At 39.6% G+C, this 15,430-nt stretch overlaps 2 protein-coding genes across 2 annotated transcripts in view; one reads left to right on the top strand and one right to left on the bottom strand.

Moving 5' to 3' along the window:
- Nucleotides 1-9,001, bottom strand: part of LOC140147414 (intermembrane lipid transfer protein VPS13D-like) — a 191,383-nt gene extending 182,382 nt beyond the window's left edge. The window contains 1 exon segment of the mRNA XM_072169194.1: nucleotides 8,895-9,001. The gene's annotated coding sequence lies outside the window, so the exon portion shown is untranslated.
- A 207-nt stretch (nucleotides 9,002-9,208) lies between these two features.
- The window catches only part of LOC140147345 (uncharacterized), a 46,848-nt gene continuing 40,626 nt past the window's right edge, over nucleotides 9,209-15,430 (top strand). Inside the window, 1 exon segment of the mRNA XM_072169125.1 lies at nucleotides 9,209-9,299. The gene's annotated coding sequence lies outside the window, so the exon portion shown is untranslated.

Here is a 15,430-nt window from a genome sequence, read left to right as displayed (position 1 = left end):
AGTTTCATAGTCATGCTGCCGCTCAGCGACAGCACTGTCAGCGGCGTGGTGTGCCGCTCTGCTTGACGAAAAGTGCAAGCGGTATATATTCGGTCGGTCGGACATCCGGGCATGAACCGGCTGACAATAGCACTGGAGTGAAAACAACATTCGCATTCACACTGAACTCTGGAGTGTATCACAAGCTATAATCACACTATTGTGCCAGGTTCGACTCTCTGCAAATAAAAATATGCGATAAGTTGTTTTCACTCCAATGCATGAATGGATGTGACGTGGCCCCGACCGAGAGAATAAAATAATATAATAAAATAATATGAAGCGTCACATCGCTCTCAGCTCAGCAATCGGCAGAAAGTATGAAACCAGCCCCCAGCCCGGAAAACCAGCATGAAGGTAAAAACGGTTACTATGGTCAAGGTTCTAGGGCACATGATACGTCGCTGAGCTGTGCAGACGTGTTCATCTGGTGCTCTCAAATTTCATCATATTTTCGTTGTGCAAACCTTGTTTTGCCTTTCTGATGTGCTGCATCTTCAGCACAAACCATAGTTACTACACTAGGAGTTGGCATATCAGTTATTTCTGACTGCATTTCCATCATTTCTTGGACTTTTTGCTGTCAAGGACTTCATACACTTTTAGTATACACACAGGGGAGTGAAATTCGGAAGCTCTGCAATTGTTTATACAGGAAGAGTTGGGATACACAAAGTAAGAATTTTCCTTGTCTTTTGTATGCCATCGGTCCACGATCGCTTCAGAATCAAATACTATGGACATAAACTGGTCTTATTTAGATGTGCAAAGATTTATGGCTACTTTCTAAATGTGTTCTATCAGATGCGGCAACTTCCCCGCCTCCTCAAAATGGCGGCCCTGTAGCTGGTACTACATCCCAAATTGATGTGTCAGCTTACTCTCTTTTGAAGTGATGCCCAATAGTTTATGGGTCTTATATTCACTATCAAAGCCTCCTTACAGTCCACAATAACATTCTTACTAAACTTGCTTGTTTTAAGATTGTATACTATTGCGTGTTGCTATACACTGGATAGTTTACAGAAGATCAGTTTCATACAGGTGAAAACATTTTATGGCACAATTTTAACATGGAGTCAACAAAACTTCTCAGACTCGTACTACAGTTCCTTATAGCCTTATACATTTATAGGTCATGTGATCCAAGCAAGTTGATCCCTAGATACCGTGACCAGGGAAATCATGTGCCAAAGTATGAATACAACAACGGCACACTCAATTTAAATTGTTTCAGTAATGACTCTTCATATTACGTCAATAAGCAGCCACACCCAACGCAATATAGCACCAATTTCAAAGCCTTGCAAAATTGGCTGGGCCTTGCTTGCTCCCTGAAATCTAAACCAAACAGATTTTATTATCATGGTTTACTTCATAAACACAGTTCAGCACCCAGGCAACTTATTTTGCTAGTTCTGTTTATGAGCGGTCAGGTCGAATTAAATCCCGGCCCCGCCCAAGATGTGCTTTCCACTTACCCATGTGGGATTTGTGAGAACGAGGTTCGTGATGAGGATAAAGGCATCTTCTGTGATTGCTGCTCTACATGGTATCATATAAATTGCACTGGTCTGTCAAACCATATGTATAATGTGTACTGTGCCAACTCAAATTTGTCATGGCTATGTATCGCATGTGGTTTTCCCAACACATCACCCGGTATATTCAATAGTACCTTATTTGATACCTCAAATTCCTTTCAAATCCTTGATAGTGATGAGAGCGACATATCCAATATTGAAAGCGAAAGCTTCATTCCAATTCAAACTTCAACACCAAACAAAGAAAGCACCCCATTTGTCAGTACTTCAAGTAAGCATAAGAAAAGGGTAAATCCACCAAAGCTCAAAGCTATGATTGTAAATTGTGATGGGCTTCATTGGCCAAAAAGAAAGGCCCAATTTCATGTTTCTGTTAATGAACTCAAACCTGATATCATCTTTGGATGTGAATCCAAGCTTGACCCAACGATACCCACATATTCAGTCTTTCCAGCTGAATATAATGTGATCAGGAAAGACAGAACTGAAGGTGGAGGTGGAGTTTTTGTTGCATGCAAAAATAATCTTATTGTTACCGATAAACCAGACCTTGACACTCCGTGCGTAAACGGTTTGGTCAACAATTGAGTTTAAGGGGTCTGGAGTGTTATTCCTGGGTAGTTATTATCGCACTCCAAATGCAGGAATTGAACCATTACAGCATCTCCAGGACAGTGTGAACAAAATTCTCACAAAGAGCAAACGCATAACCCAAAGTTGAGCAATATCCTACTATGCGGGATTTTAACCTGCGGATATTGACTGGAAAAATGTAATCACAAAACCAGATAGTAAACGTAAAGGGTTGCATGACAATGCATTGGAGATTTTCAGTGAAATTGGCCTTATTCAGTTAGTGACCCAGGTGACAAGACCAGCATCTCAAAACACACTGGATTTGATATTTACCAACAACTGCAACATGATATCAAATGTGAAGACTTATCCAGGTATCTCAGATCATGATATTGTATTATGTGATATCAATATTTCACCATCAGTTAAACGTAAACCACCCAGACAAATTTTTCAATACCAGAAATCAGATGTAGATTCTCTGAAGGAGTCACTATCATCAGAAGTGCATTCTTTTTTGAGTAATCAACCTGAAAGTTGTTCTGTGGAGGAAAACTGGCTGAGTTTCAAGTCTTTAGTTCACACACATATGGAGAAGTTTATTCCCTACAAAATGTCAAAAGGCAAACAAGCTCACCCATGGATTAGTCCATTCATTGTTCGCCAAATGAGGAAAAGAGACAAATTATACCAGAGGGCTAAAAGAGCAAGTCCTACAACAAAAGTCAAACTTATAAATGCCTACAAAAAACAAAGGAACAAAGTTACAGAACTCATACGAGAGAGTCATGAAAATTACAAGACCGAAGTCATTGGTCCTAGCTTGGAATCAAACCCAAAAAAGTTTTGGAATTACATCCGCTTTCGCTGAGGAGAGAATCCTTGGGAATTCCACACGCAGGTTGTCAACAACAAGTTCTACTCCACTGACAAAGGCATTGCTGAAGCTTTAAATCAGCAATTTACTTCTGTTTTCACCAAGGAGAATGTTGATCAGCTACCAGACAAGGGTATCTCTCCTTTTGAGGATATTCCTGACCTCCACATTGATCTGGCAGGAGTGGTAAAACAACTTGGCCAACTTAACACCAGTAAGGCAAGCGGCCCTGACAACATACCCGCTAGATTCCTTCATGATTATGCAACCGAACTGGGTCCATTTCTTCATTTTATTTTTCAACAGTCTTTTGACACTGGCACACTTCCTAACGATTGGAAAAAGGCTCTGGTTACCGGCATATATAAAAAGGGTTCAAAATCTTCACCCGAAAACTACCGCCCGGTTAGTCTCACATGTATAACTTGCAAGATCATGGAGCACATCGTCTTATCGCATACAGCAAAACATCTGGCTAGAAACAACATCATAATCGATGAGCAACATGGGTATCGGAAGATGAAGTCATGTGAGACCCAACTGATCCAGGCTACACAGGACTGGTCGGAAGTGCTAAACCGTGGAGGGCAGGCGGATGTCTTGCTATTAGACTTTAGCAAGGCATTCGACAAGGTACCACATCTGCGCCTTGCTGCCAAGCTCAACTACTATGGCATTAGAGGGAAGATGTTAAGTTGGATTCAAGACTTCCTTGTAGGGCGAGACCAATGCGTCGTTGTTAATGGCACGCACTCTAAGTGGTCACCAGTGACATCGGGAGTACCCAGGGCTCGGTCCTCGGTCCCACCCTCTTCTTGTTATACATAAATGACATAGTTAGTGACATCAGTTGCACCCTGCGGCTTTTCGCAGATGACAGCATCCTGTATAAAGAAATAACATGTGCCGATGATTATAATCTCCTTCAAGAAGATCTGAACAAGGTGTTTAGATGGGCCGACCAGTGGCAGATGTGTTTTAATGCTGGGAAGTGTGAAGCTCTATCCATCACCCGTAAAACAAAACCATTCAATTACACCTATGAGGTTGACGGGCAACGCAGCCAGAAATCATCTAAGCATAAATACCTTGGCGTCACTATCACCAACCAACTGGATTGGAAAGACCATGTTCAAAATGTCACTGCTAGCGCATACGAAGCACCTTAGGAGTCCTTAGGCGTAATCTTTCATCTTGTCCATCTCAAGTCAAAAGTAGAGCATACCAGGCATTGGTACGACCAAAGTTGAGTACGCCTCCGCTGCGTGGAGCCCGACGTCAAACAGCAGGTGAACGATTGGAGGCAGTGCAGCGTCAAGCAGCTAGATTTGTTTACAACAACTATGAAAGACAGGCTAGTGTTACACAGATGCTGCAACGCCTTTGAGTGGGACTCCCTAGCTACCAGGCGTCTGCTCAACCAGAATACAATGTTCTTCAAGATACATCATGGGCTGGTTAATATTCCTTTCCCCTCGACGGTACTACCATCTGTTCGTCAGGGTAGAGCATCCAACATCTATAGCTACCAGGCCATACAACCAAGGGTCAACACCTACCGCTACTCCTTCTTCGTTCGTACATACCAGTTTGGAACAGATTGCCATCTCCAGTCGTATCATCTTTGACAGTTAGCCATTTCCAGGCCCTGGCGTTACCACTTCTCCGGGATATGGCTACTACACCAACCCACCAATCCTTGTAGTCTTCGGGGCTTTGCCCCTTTTTACTCGCACTTTTGTTGATGTTTTTTTGAGCACCAAATTTGGCACGTATGCACAGCACAGCTCTCCTAGGAAAAGCCTCGCTTAACAGGAGTTCATCACTCAAGACTCAAGACTCAAGACTCAAGCTAAGCCACTCCCAGACGTGGTCTAATTCCATAAATCTGCTGCGCATTCAAATTGCATTGTATTGCATCATAATTTCATTTGTGTCTATGCTAATTATGTTTACACAACATGAACTCACATGTTTTCAATCAAATTCGCCGATAATAGGTGATCAAAAGCGATCAGAATGTTACAAAAGTACAGATCGCATTCTGCTTACTTCATATGAGATGATCTTTGAAAAAATACGGCATAATTTGCCTGAGGTGCTTGCGGAATGCCATGCAGTAAAATATTAAAACGTTGCGGCAATTCATGATTGACAACTAACAATCGGCGTGTCCTTCGTATCCTCCGCTGTCAATTTCTTATCCACTCACTAATCCTCACAAAAGCTTTGTGTTGATTACGTAATGTGTGGAGGCAAATTGCAATAAGTACAATGACAATGAAATAATGATTAGGGCGGGCTCCGAGGCGAGTTTCTTCTTCATCTTACGTAATGTTTGTTCTCCAAAAAAAAAACGGAAGCTTGTCGTCTGGCACTCTAGCTGAAATACAGCAAGATATTATGTAAGATATAGCCAAAATATTAAATTCTCGATCATGAGAGCTAACTTGGGTAGTACGCACAGGTATTTGCGTTGAGCGTACTACGCAAATACCAGCGCTTACGGCGCAAACACAGCTTTTGAGAATTGACCAATCACACGGTCGTTGCTAGGCAAGGTCAAGGTCAGGACAAGGTTCGGTCATGCAGGTCACACGATCGTGTTATTCTATGAAAAGTACGCTGACGCAGAAGGTACATCCTCTCATGATCGAGAATTTGTTACTTTGGCTATAGTAAATGTAAACCTGTATTTTAGCTAAGGTATCTTGAGCTAGCCTAGCCCTAGAACTCTGGCCATAGTATCCGTTTTTACTTCTACTAGGGCCAGAGGCACTTACATTGAAAAATTTGTTGGAGATGCTTGAGCGATCCAGTACAAAAAATGACAGCATTTCAATGCTTGATCGAGGTCACTAATTAACATAATAAAACCCACTTGAGAACACACAATCGCCGGTCATTTCTAAAGATGCATTTATACTCAATCGCTTTTGGAGAAACCTGAATCATACGCATGGTCAGTGTACTAAATCGCCGTTGTATTTGCCTGCTGAGCATGCGCATGATTCGCTGTTTTTCAAAAGCGACACGTAGGCCTATATTGACACCCTCTGTCGGTCAACGTTCTTTAAAATTGCACACATAACTTGTGTAGTTAGCGACAATGATTCAGTCTGGGTATAAACACAGCTAGGTATAATACAAAAAAAATTGAACTTTTTTTGATTCTCATCAAAGTAATCTCATATTAAAGAGCTAAATGAAAGAAAACTGATGAGGCATAAATGAATGTCATCGACATGTGGTTGCGGAGATATGCTAATTTGAATGTGTCAGTGTTTCAGCCAATTTCCTGTGCAAACTTTTTGTGCATGCACATATTAAAATGCTATAGGCCTATACTGTGCATTGTGAGTACACCATTTTAAGAAACAAGCCCAGTCTTGCTATTTACTGGTACTGAACTGTAAATGTAATCCTAGATTGATTGAATTTGTATTGATGTGAACATAAGGGCCTATCATTTTCTTTGGAAGGGGGGTCCAAAATATACAGGGGTCATAATTTTTGGAAAGCAAAATAGGGGAGGTCATAAAATTTTGATGAACAAAATGTAGGAAGTCGCAAGATGACCACAGATAGTGTGTTTATCTTATTCAAAAAGACTGAATTCAATTTTAACATGTAGCCTAAGGTGTATCAGTGGGTGGTGGGGGAGGGGGGTCATAAAATTTTGTGGCCGAAATAGGGGGGTTGCAATTTTATTGATGCCGACTTTTTGTAAATTTGGGAGCCCAAGAAAATGATAGCCCCTAATATACAAATGAACATGTATGAGTAACATTTTGTTTTATTTCTGTTTTCTGATGCAGATTCCAGCTTTGACAGAGGATGGAAACCAGGGACTGTCTTTTGGAATTTTCAGGAGAGCATTAAATAGCTCTTCTAGAGCCTTCAAGAGCTGTTTAGAACATTTACAATAAAATGTAATGAGAGAATGGTCAACTAAGGAAAGCTAAAATCACTCTCCTATATCCGATTTAAGGAGAGCAGTAGAGAGTGATTGCTCTCGCTCTCCTCAAAAGGCAGTCCCTGGGAAACCACAGTGAGGGCCAACAGCAAATTATGCAAAAATAAAGAAAAACTTATTCAAAAAGATTAAATTTGTGTTGAAGTGTCTTATTATTTTTTTTTTTGTCATTGAAAAACTCACGGTTTTGATACTACCCACCGAGTACACCTTTTCACTGATACAAGGGGGGGTAATTTGTTTGAGGGGCACCCTTAAATGTTTAATTATTATAAGCACTAGCTGATGCATTCACCCCCTCCCCCAGGAAAATGTTTTTGAGCAGGCACCCTTTGGAGCACTGGCTGGCGCATGCTCCCTATTCCGAAGATCATTGCGGAAACTCAAGGGCCAGTTCACTTGATCATCAGAAAGGGGTCACTCCTGCTCAAGTATGAACCCCCCTGCCCCCTTCCCCAGCTTAAGTTTTATCTTTGAGCAGGCACCCTTTGGAGCACTGGCTGGCGCATGCTCCCTATTCCGAAGATCATTGCGGAAACTCGAGGGCCAGTTCACTGATCATCAGAATGGGGTCACTCCTGCTCAAGTATGAACCCCCGCCCCTTCCCCCAGCGTAAGTTTTGTCTTTGAGCAGGCACCCTTTGGAGCACTGGCTGGCGCATGCTCCTATTCCAAAGATCATTATGGAAACTCGAGGGCCAGTTCACTTGATCATCAGAATGGGGTCACTCCTGCTCAATTTACCCCCCCCATGACGTAGCATCATAATTCATAAAAGTACGCCCCCCCCCCCATCAATTTGAACATTTAGAAAATCAAATAGGAAAATGGCCAAAAACGGCCTGTGTCCCCCGGCCATCATACCCGATGTGCCCACAGTCATTCATGCATCTATCATAGCAAAAATCTGCTAGCGCTATGCATGATGGGATAGGAATAGGAAAGGTCCAAATTTGCATCTTCCCCCCGACTCATAGTCGGCACAGAATGAGAATCTATCCCAGCATCCACAGCATGAGCCCATTCAATTAGTATACGCAAACCATGCCAGGTCAACATGTTCACTCACTGGCAAAAGTCGCGAATTTGTACTACACAGAGTCCCCAGTTCCCTCACTTTTTGCGCAAGGCATCCATCCAATCTCATCAAATCAAACATTTTATGTACAAAAACTACCTTTATTTACCGCGTGCTCCATTTAACTTACCGCTCAACTCCGTTATTTAGATATTTGGTGAGTAATTTCCGAAAAAAATAGATCGAAATCGTCACTTTCAAACCCACTAGAAAGTCGCCAAAATTTGCCGCGACCACGTGCGAATCATCTGACCTCTTCCGGGTTATGATCAAGTTCAACCTTTTGACTTGACCTTGTAAGCTTTGGAACTGTTTTTAACTCGATCTAATTCCCCCCAAAATTGTTTTCAAAAACATCGCCGTAAAATTTACTACCGGTAATGAATTTTCAAAATGGCGCCGGGTGCGCGATTTCCCTATGCTGAGAGAGGCTGAATATTGCGCATGCTCAGGTAAGGAATGCTCACATACCTAACACAGCTTTACACAATGACTAATTTACATACTACATAGGCACAAAAGACCGTGTTCATGTACCGTTACTCAGCCAAACATGGCAGAGTAGGTCCCGGATCTTCTGTACATGTTCCTATCTCCTCAACGTTATACCTTTCCAACAAGGAAAGAGATACGAAAGGCGAACGTCTAAGCTAGCCACTCCCATAAAACATTCAGTCAAGCCTAGACAGACTGCAGAATTCGGCAACCTTGGCAATAATGACAGTAATATCCCGATATTTTGGGACTTATTCAGTTGTTAATTGTACTTGCAATGCTTAATAATACAAAACAATAAATACGTACCGTTATCATCAATTTATTAAGAAAGATTTCAATGTCAAATCGTAATGCCAACATAGGTAAAAAGTAAAAAACACGAAATCTTCCGATTGCGATATTCACTTTTCACTGGTAGTCGCCATTTTCTTCCTCGTTCAAGCAATGTCTATATACACAAAACAGTACTTTTATGACTAAAGAGAGCACTTATAAAATACACCAATACACTTCAAAGTATTTTGATAATCTCAAGGGATTTATTTCATAATAAATTGTCAAACAATCAGGCAGCTTAATAATTACAAAACACCTGACCTCGAAAGCCGGATTTCCAATTAGCAGGTTAAAGTTCATTTCCATTAGCTTGGAGTCGCTATGGCAATGTAGCCCTTTAAAAACCTCAATAAAAACCACAGTTTTGATTCCAAGGTAAGATGTTTTATGTGAAACATGGTAAATACAATTTTCTCGAGAACTTGTTTGTCTATTTTATTTTTATTTTATTCTCATTTTCAGTTTCAACATAAATGTGTACAGTTCAGTTCAGTAGGCCTGTGATGTGACTGTGTCAATGAATAAATTGCAATACCAGGCATCAATCTAGTGCCGACTTTCGTATTCGGCGATCGAGGAGGACGATTTCGACCTCCTGGTTTGTTTACAAACAGAGAGGTAGACAAAAAACCGTTCCGCTTGTCCAAACACTCAAGTATCAGAAGGATGGTCCACAATTATAGCGTGATTCACGTAACCTGAATAGGGATTAAAAAGCTGTCACGTAGAACCATGTGCTTCTATTGTCCAATTTGCCATCAAGATTTCATATGGAAACAGTTCAGACCCAGTACACGATCATGTCAGAAATTAATATTTTGTTCTGGGTCTGATTATTCGGACTAGCATCAATCATGATCATGTGACCAATCAATGGTCATTTACCATACCATACCAATTATAATGCATGCACGTCATGAATGCATGTATACTAAAGTTAATTTTTTATTACTTCCGTGGTCCGGGTACGAGCTGGTGAATTGCGATCGTGTAGAAGTGACAAGGTCGCCTACCAAGCGCCACGCCGACGACCAGTGGGTCAAACCGTAAACCGACTTGTTGTCAAGTGCGTTGTCAGCCGTTGATCAGCCAATCGGGGTGATTGTTTATTTCTTCTGTGTGTACGCTCGTCTACGCTTGGCGCACAGCTTGGACCACGGAAGTAATAAAGAATTAACTTTAGCCTGGCCCTTCACAATTGATTCTTAGTTTCCTGTTTCATGGTTGAAAACAAGGGATGAGGCGACTTTTAGTTATTAATTATTAATTACCGTATCTATTATTTGCTTTATTTTTAAGCTTGCAAGTGGTCGCAAGCTACATCAACCCATTTTCACAAGGAACATGCATTTAATTATTTTACAACTATGTTTGATTTTATACATTTGAGTAATGGTACAGTTATATTCTTTGTTTAGGCCCTTCGCACTTGATTATTAGTTTCCTGTTTACCGCCCGCGTCCAAAATTGAAAATCTCAAAATAATTAATTATTTTATTTTTATTTCTAATTTTCTCCTTTAAAATAACATTCAACTACTTCTACTTGCCATTTTCTGACTTTAAAGGTGAACCTCATTGAAAATAAAGTTATATATCAATGGCATTAGGTGGAGGCGCCGTGTTTAATGTTAGCTTTGGCCTACCCGGCTTTCCCGGGTGGGATTTAATGGCCTCTAATGAATCTGACCCTGTTCTGTCAGTATCCGTGACATGAAACCCGTGGTACACAGATTAAGTTTCACCATATGGTTTCACTCATCAAACTGCAGTGTGCACAACCATGCATGCCATGCATGGTGCTGTGCAATATGATATCTGTGATCAAACCACACAAGCAAGGTCCAAGGATTTGCGCACTGTGCAATGTGATACGGTGATTAAACGCATGGAAGGGCCAAGGTTTTGCGCATGCACAACAGATGACCGCTATGATGGAATATTCCTACAGCATGAACAAGGCATGCTTGCTTAGTTTACCCACAAAGATATAGCTATACACGTGGTACAGGGTTACAATTTATTCATATTCCTATTATACGATTATGACATACACGTATTATCACACATAATCATTTATTCAAACCTGCGTAACTAGTGAAATCGCCTTAACATAGATTATAATTTTTCTGAATTTATAAAGTGAGACTAGATTAAACTAATTTAAATAAGAAATTAGAGAACAAATACAAGTGGCAATGGTGCTTATGAAGTCACGTTATTTAATTTAAATGGCAAGGAATGATTTTGAAATTTGTGACCCGTGCTAGATATTTGTTTTTTACATTAAATTATCTTTATTTATAATGTCCTATAGGCGTATGTTTGAATAATTTCTCATTGAAAACGGAGCTCCAAAAAATTGCAGAACTTTAAGCTGCAATGAAGGAGTTTTATGGAAATATTTCGGGCCAAAAGTATGACGGCCTTTTTCTCCGGGCTGATTTTTCATTGAAATTTGCTAGGCAAAATCGTTTACTATTTCCTTATTTTATCGATTTTGATCCGAGTACTTCACAAATTATTGTACTAACGTGTAGCTGGGTTTGGATTTTAATCTGATCTCACCATGCTCACTTTATCATGATAAATTAATAAGAAATGAAAATCTCTATCAAGGCGATTTCACTTTTCGTCATGTTTAGGCCTGAGTTTCCAAAAACCCTGCTCTGCATTTTAAACTTCCGGTTCTATACGCAGACTCTTGTAGAAAGTTAAGTTCAATATTTCAAAAAACCCTGGTACAAGTTCGAACCTCCGAATTTGGAATGTATATATGTTATTTCACAACATTAGTGTTTGTAGTGGATATTTTCGGGCTTCTAATCAAATTTGCATTAAGGGGTATACTCCACGCGTCTAGTACGCACTCGTTTCTAACTGAAATTTCTGTGAAATCTTTTCCGCAAGCAGTTCTTGCCGCACGCACGCGATCAAACTAAAAACTGCGTGGAGGTGCGCCAGGCGCTGGTAAGAAGTTCAGCTACGCGAGAGTACCGTGTTTTCATCGCCATTTACCAATGATTTTTGTAAAAGAAAGAAATATAAACAAAGAATAAAAGAAGGACAGAAAGAAAGAAAGAAAGAAAAAGTTCGGGAGTGAAAGAAAGAAAGAAGGAAAGAAAGAAAGAAAGAAAAAAAATATAAAAAACTAATAAAAGGAAGAAAGAAAGAAAAGAGAAGGAATAAAAGGAAGATAAACAAAGAAAGACAGAGTGAAAAAAAATTTAGAATAAAGGAAACTGAAAAAATTAATGTAATCAATCAAATAAAACAACGACAGAAAGAAGTGAGAAAGAATAAAAAGAAGAAAGGAAACGAAAACAAAACAAAAACAGAAGAAGGAAAGGTAAGAAAGAAGGAAAACAGAATTAAAAGATAAAATAATAACCAAGATAATAAAATTTATAGACCTAGGCCTAATTAGACCAGGGCGAGCCCATTTCAGAAAAAAAAAAATGTACGAAAAATATATAAAAGGGGTGATATCAAACGGCCTTTTTTATTTGTCTTATTAACCAACTAGTATTATATAACTTATTTATCATAAAGTAGTTACTGATTATTAAAACAATGAGATTATTTCAATAGTATTTTAAGGTAAAATTGTGTAATTTGAAATAACTATCACATGAAGTCAATATTTTTTTTAATAAAATGTCTATTTTCATATCTGACTTACTTCGCGTGCAACTGACTTTTTTTTATTTTTTTTTTTATTCCCTGTGCTTGGAACTGATGGAGGGAGAAAAGACATACATAATGAGCCATCAGTTCCCAACGATCATGAACAATAATTACATAATCAAAATATTCTTTTTGAGCAACAGGTACAAAGAGAGACAGACGAGGCAAAGACTATGGACCAAGACAACGAACACTCACACTCATACAAAACATACAAAAGGACAGAAGACAAACAAGAAAAAAGGATTCATATTCTACTCACACACTTAAAAAAAAAAAATCTAGCCATGATATCTTACTATAAATAGGGGAATGTTGTATGTATGTATCTATCTATGTGGGCACATAAAGGCTCCCTCAGTTTCGATCCAAATGTCGCGAAATTCATACGGGAGATCGATGAATATACGGGAACGTGTTTAAACTTTATTTGGTTGAAAACGGTCAAGAATTGGCGGCAAAAACAGTGAAAATATGGGTAAAACGGGGGTTTTGTTATGAAAATCGGTTGTCAGCCTCACGCGTCACTGCAGCTGGCAGACAGCGGCGTCGGCGCCAGCGTGCGTAATGCGACTACGCCAATTCAGCAGAGCGGCGCAGAGACACGCGACTAGCGAGCCAGAGACCAGTGGACATGATAATACGGAAAGAAGGAAAAATTAAGGACAAAAAGGTATATGGACGGGTCACGGGATTATGATAACGGGTGAACAGATAAATAAAATGTACCTTTTCAATGATTCTACCTGTTCAGTAATTATTCCTCTTATAGTGAACGCTCCCATCTAGCGGGGACCCGCGCGAAGCGCGGGTATCCCGCTAGTCTTACTATAAATAGGGAAATGTTGTATCTATGTATGTATCTATGTATCTATGTATCATGGAAAGGCTCCGTCAGTTTCGATCCAAATGTCGCCAAATTCATACGGGAGATCGATGAATATACGGGAACGTGTTTAAACTTTATTTGGTTGAAAACGGTCAAGAATTGGTCTCAAAATCAGTGAAAATGTGGTACGTTGCTATGCTGGGTAAACAAAAAAGGGAGTCAGTTGTCAAGCTAGCCCGTCTTGGCGTCAGACGGGCGTATCTAATGCCAAGCCGCTCGCGAAGCTGATCGACAGCTGCTGGTAATGCGATAGCACTACGCCATGTCGCACAGGTGTAAGCGGCGCTTGAGAGTCGCGAATGAATGATAATACGGGTGAGCGACCGACCGAGGCGTAATAAACACGGGAAAAAATGTGAGTTAAAAAGTACAAACAATATGAAGAGGTAGGCCTACTGTAATTAAAAAAGAAAACAAAATGAGGACAAACAGGTAGGCCTACGAGTATGTGGGTTAGCCTATAGTTAGTCACAGTAAGAAAATGAAAACGGGAATAAAATAGGCTAAAGAATAATAATAAAATCTAATAAAATTAGATGATTTAAATAAAAAAGCTATTAAACTGAGGACAGAACTAAATAAATAACATGAAAACGGGAAATCACAAGCTAAGCAGCAAATAAAAAATGAAGTCAACAGGGAAATGTAAGAAAGGACAGATTTAGAAAATAATGGGAACGGGATTGAGTAAATAAAAAAACATGGTAACGGAAATTTGCAAGCTTAGCAGCAAAATGTTTTAAAAAATGGAACAAAATTGGCCCATGTAGAAGAAACTAAAAAGAAAGAAAGAAGCTAAAATGGAAACTTAGGCTTAACGAGGGTCAGACTCAGATAAATGAAATTTACCTTTTCAATGATTCTACCTGTTCAGTAATTCCTCCCGTTTTAGTGAACGCTCCCATTTACTCACCTAGCAGGGACCCGCGCGTAGCGCGGGTGTCCCGCTAGTATACATAATATACAATATATAAAAGTTACTTGAAAAAAAAACACAATCAAATTTTATCGATGTCGAAAGAAAACTTTTTAAAGTGCTTGCCAAGATTGCCATTTTTCTCAGCAATTTTGTACTCAATGTTGAATTTAAAGCTATTTAAGCTTAACAAAATTGCGGAAATTCTGAAGAGATGGAGCCACCTGTTGAAATTTGCATCTATGAATATAAAATTTAAGAAAGAGAAATAAAAAGTTAATGCCAGTACTATGAGGAGAGACGTCCTTAGTAACTCCAAATAATCTCTCAAATGTGGAAAAGGTTTGGTTCTCCTTAGTGATATGTGACCGTACACCACGAATGAGCCGTAAATGTCCTCAATTGTATTCTGAGTTACAGTGTAAAATGGGCATGAAGGTCATATTCATAGGTATTTCAATTTGGTGCTACGTGTATCTCATTAAATGAGGTACACGTAGCACCAAATTGAGGTACCTATGAATACGACCTTCATGCCCATTTTACACTGTAACTCAGAATACAATTGAGGACATTTACGTGCTCATTCGTGGTGTACGGTCACATATCATTGATGAAAACCAAGAGATTATCCCAAAGAGGAGTGATAATAGTACATTCACAAAATAAATGCACAAGGGTTTCGGTGGACCTGTCACAAAAGAAGCAATTGGGAGATGTAATTCTGCTTATCTTATGCAGGAATTCATTTGTACAAATAGCCCTATGGAATATTTTGAAGTAAAAAGATTTGATTTTAGTATCCATAGAACATTTGAAATTGTTGGCATGAATATCGGACCAATTAATGTCGTCCTCAGCTACATCACAGGATTCTGTCCAAAATTTTTCAGCATGATCAGCTTTACTACAGGATTTTAGAACAGAGTAGCAATGACGAGTTGCCTTGTCAGCTTTGATCAGGCCCTCAACAATTTCATCAAATATATTCACATCAACATTAGGAGGATTGTAG

The sequence above is a fragment of the Amphiura filiformis genome, chromosome 1, assembly GCF_039555335.1.
Source record: "Amphiura filiformis chromosome 1, Afil_fr2py, whole genome shotgun sequence".
In the NCBI taxonomy this organism is placed as follows: domain Eukaryota; kingdom Metazoa; phylum Echinodermata; class Ophiuroidea; order Amphilepidida; family Amphiuridae; genus Amphiura; species Amphiura filiformis.
Note: the sequence above shows the minus strand (reverse complement) of the source record. Positions and strands in the feature narration are given on the sequence as shown.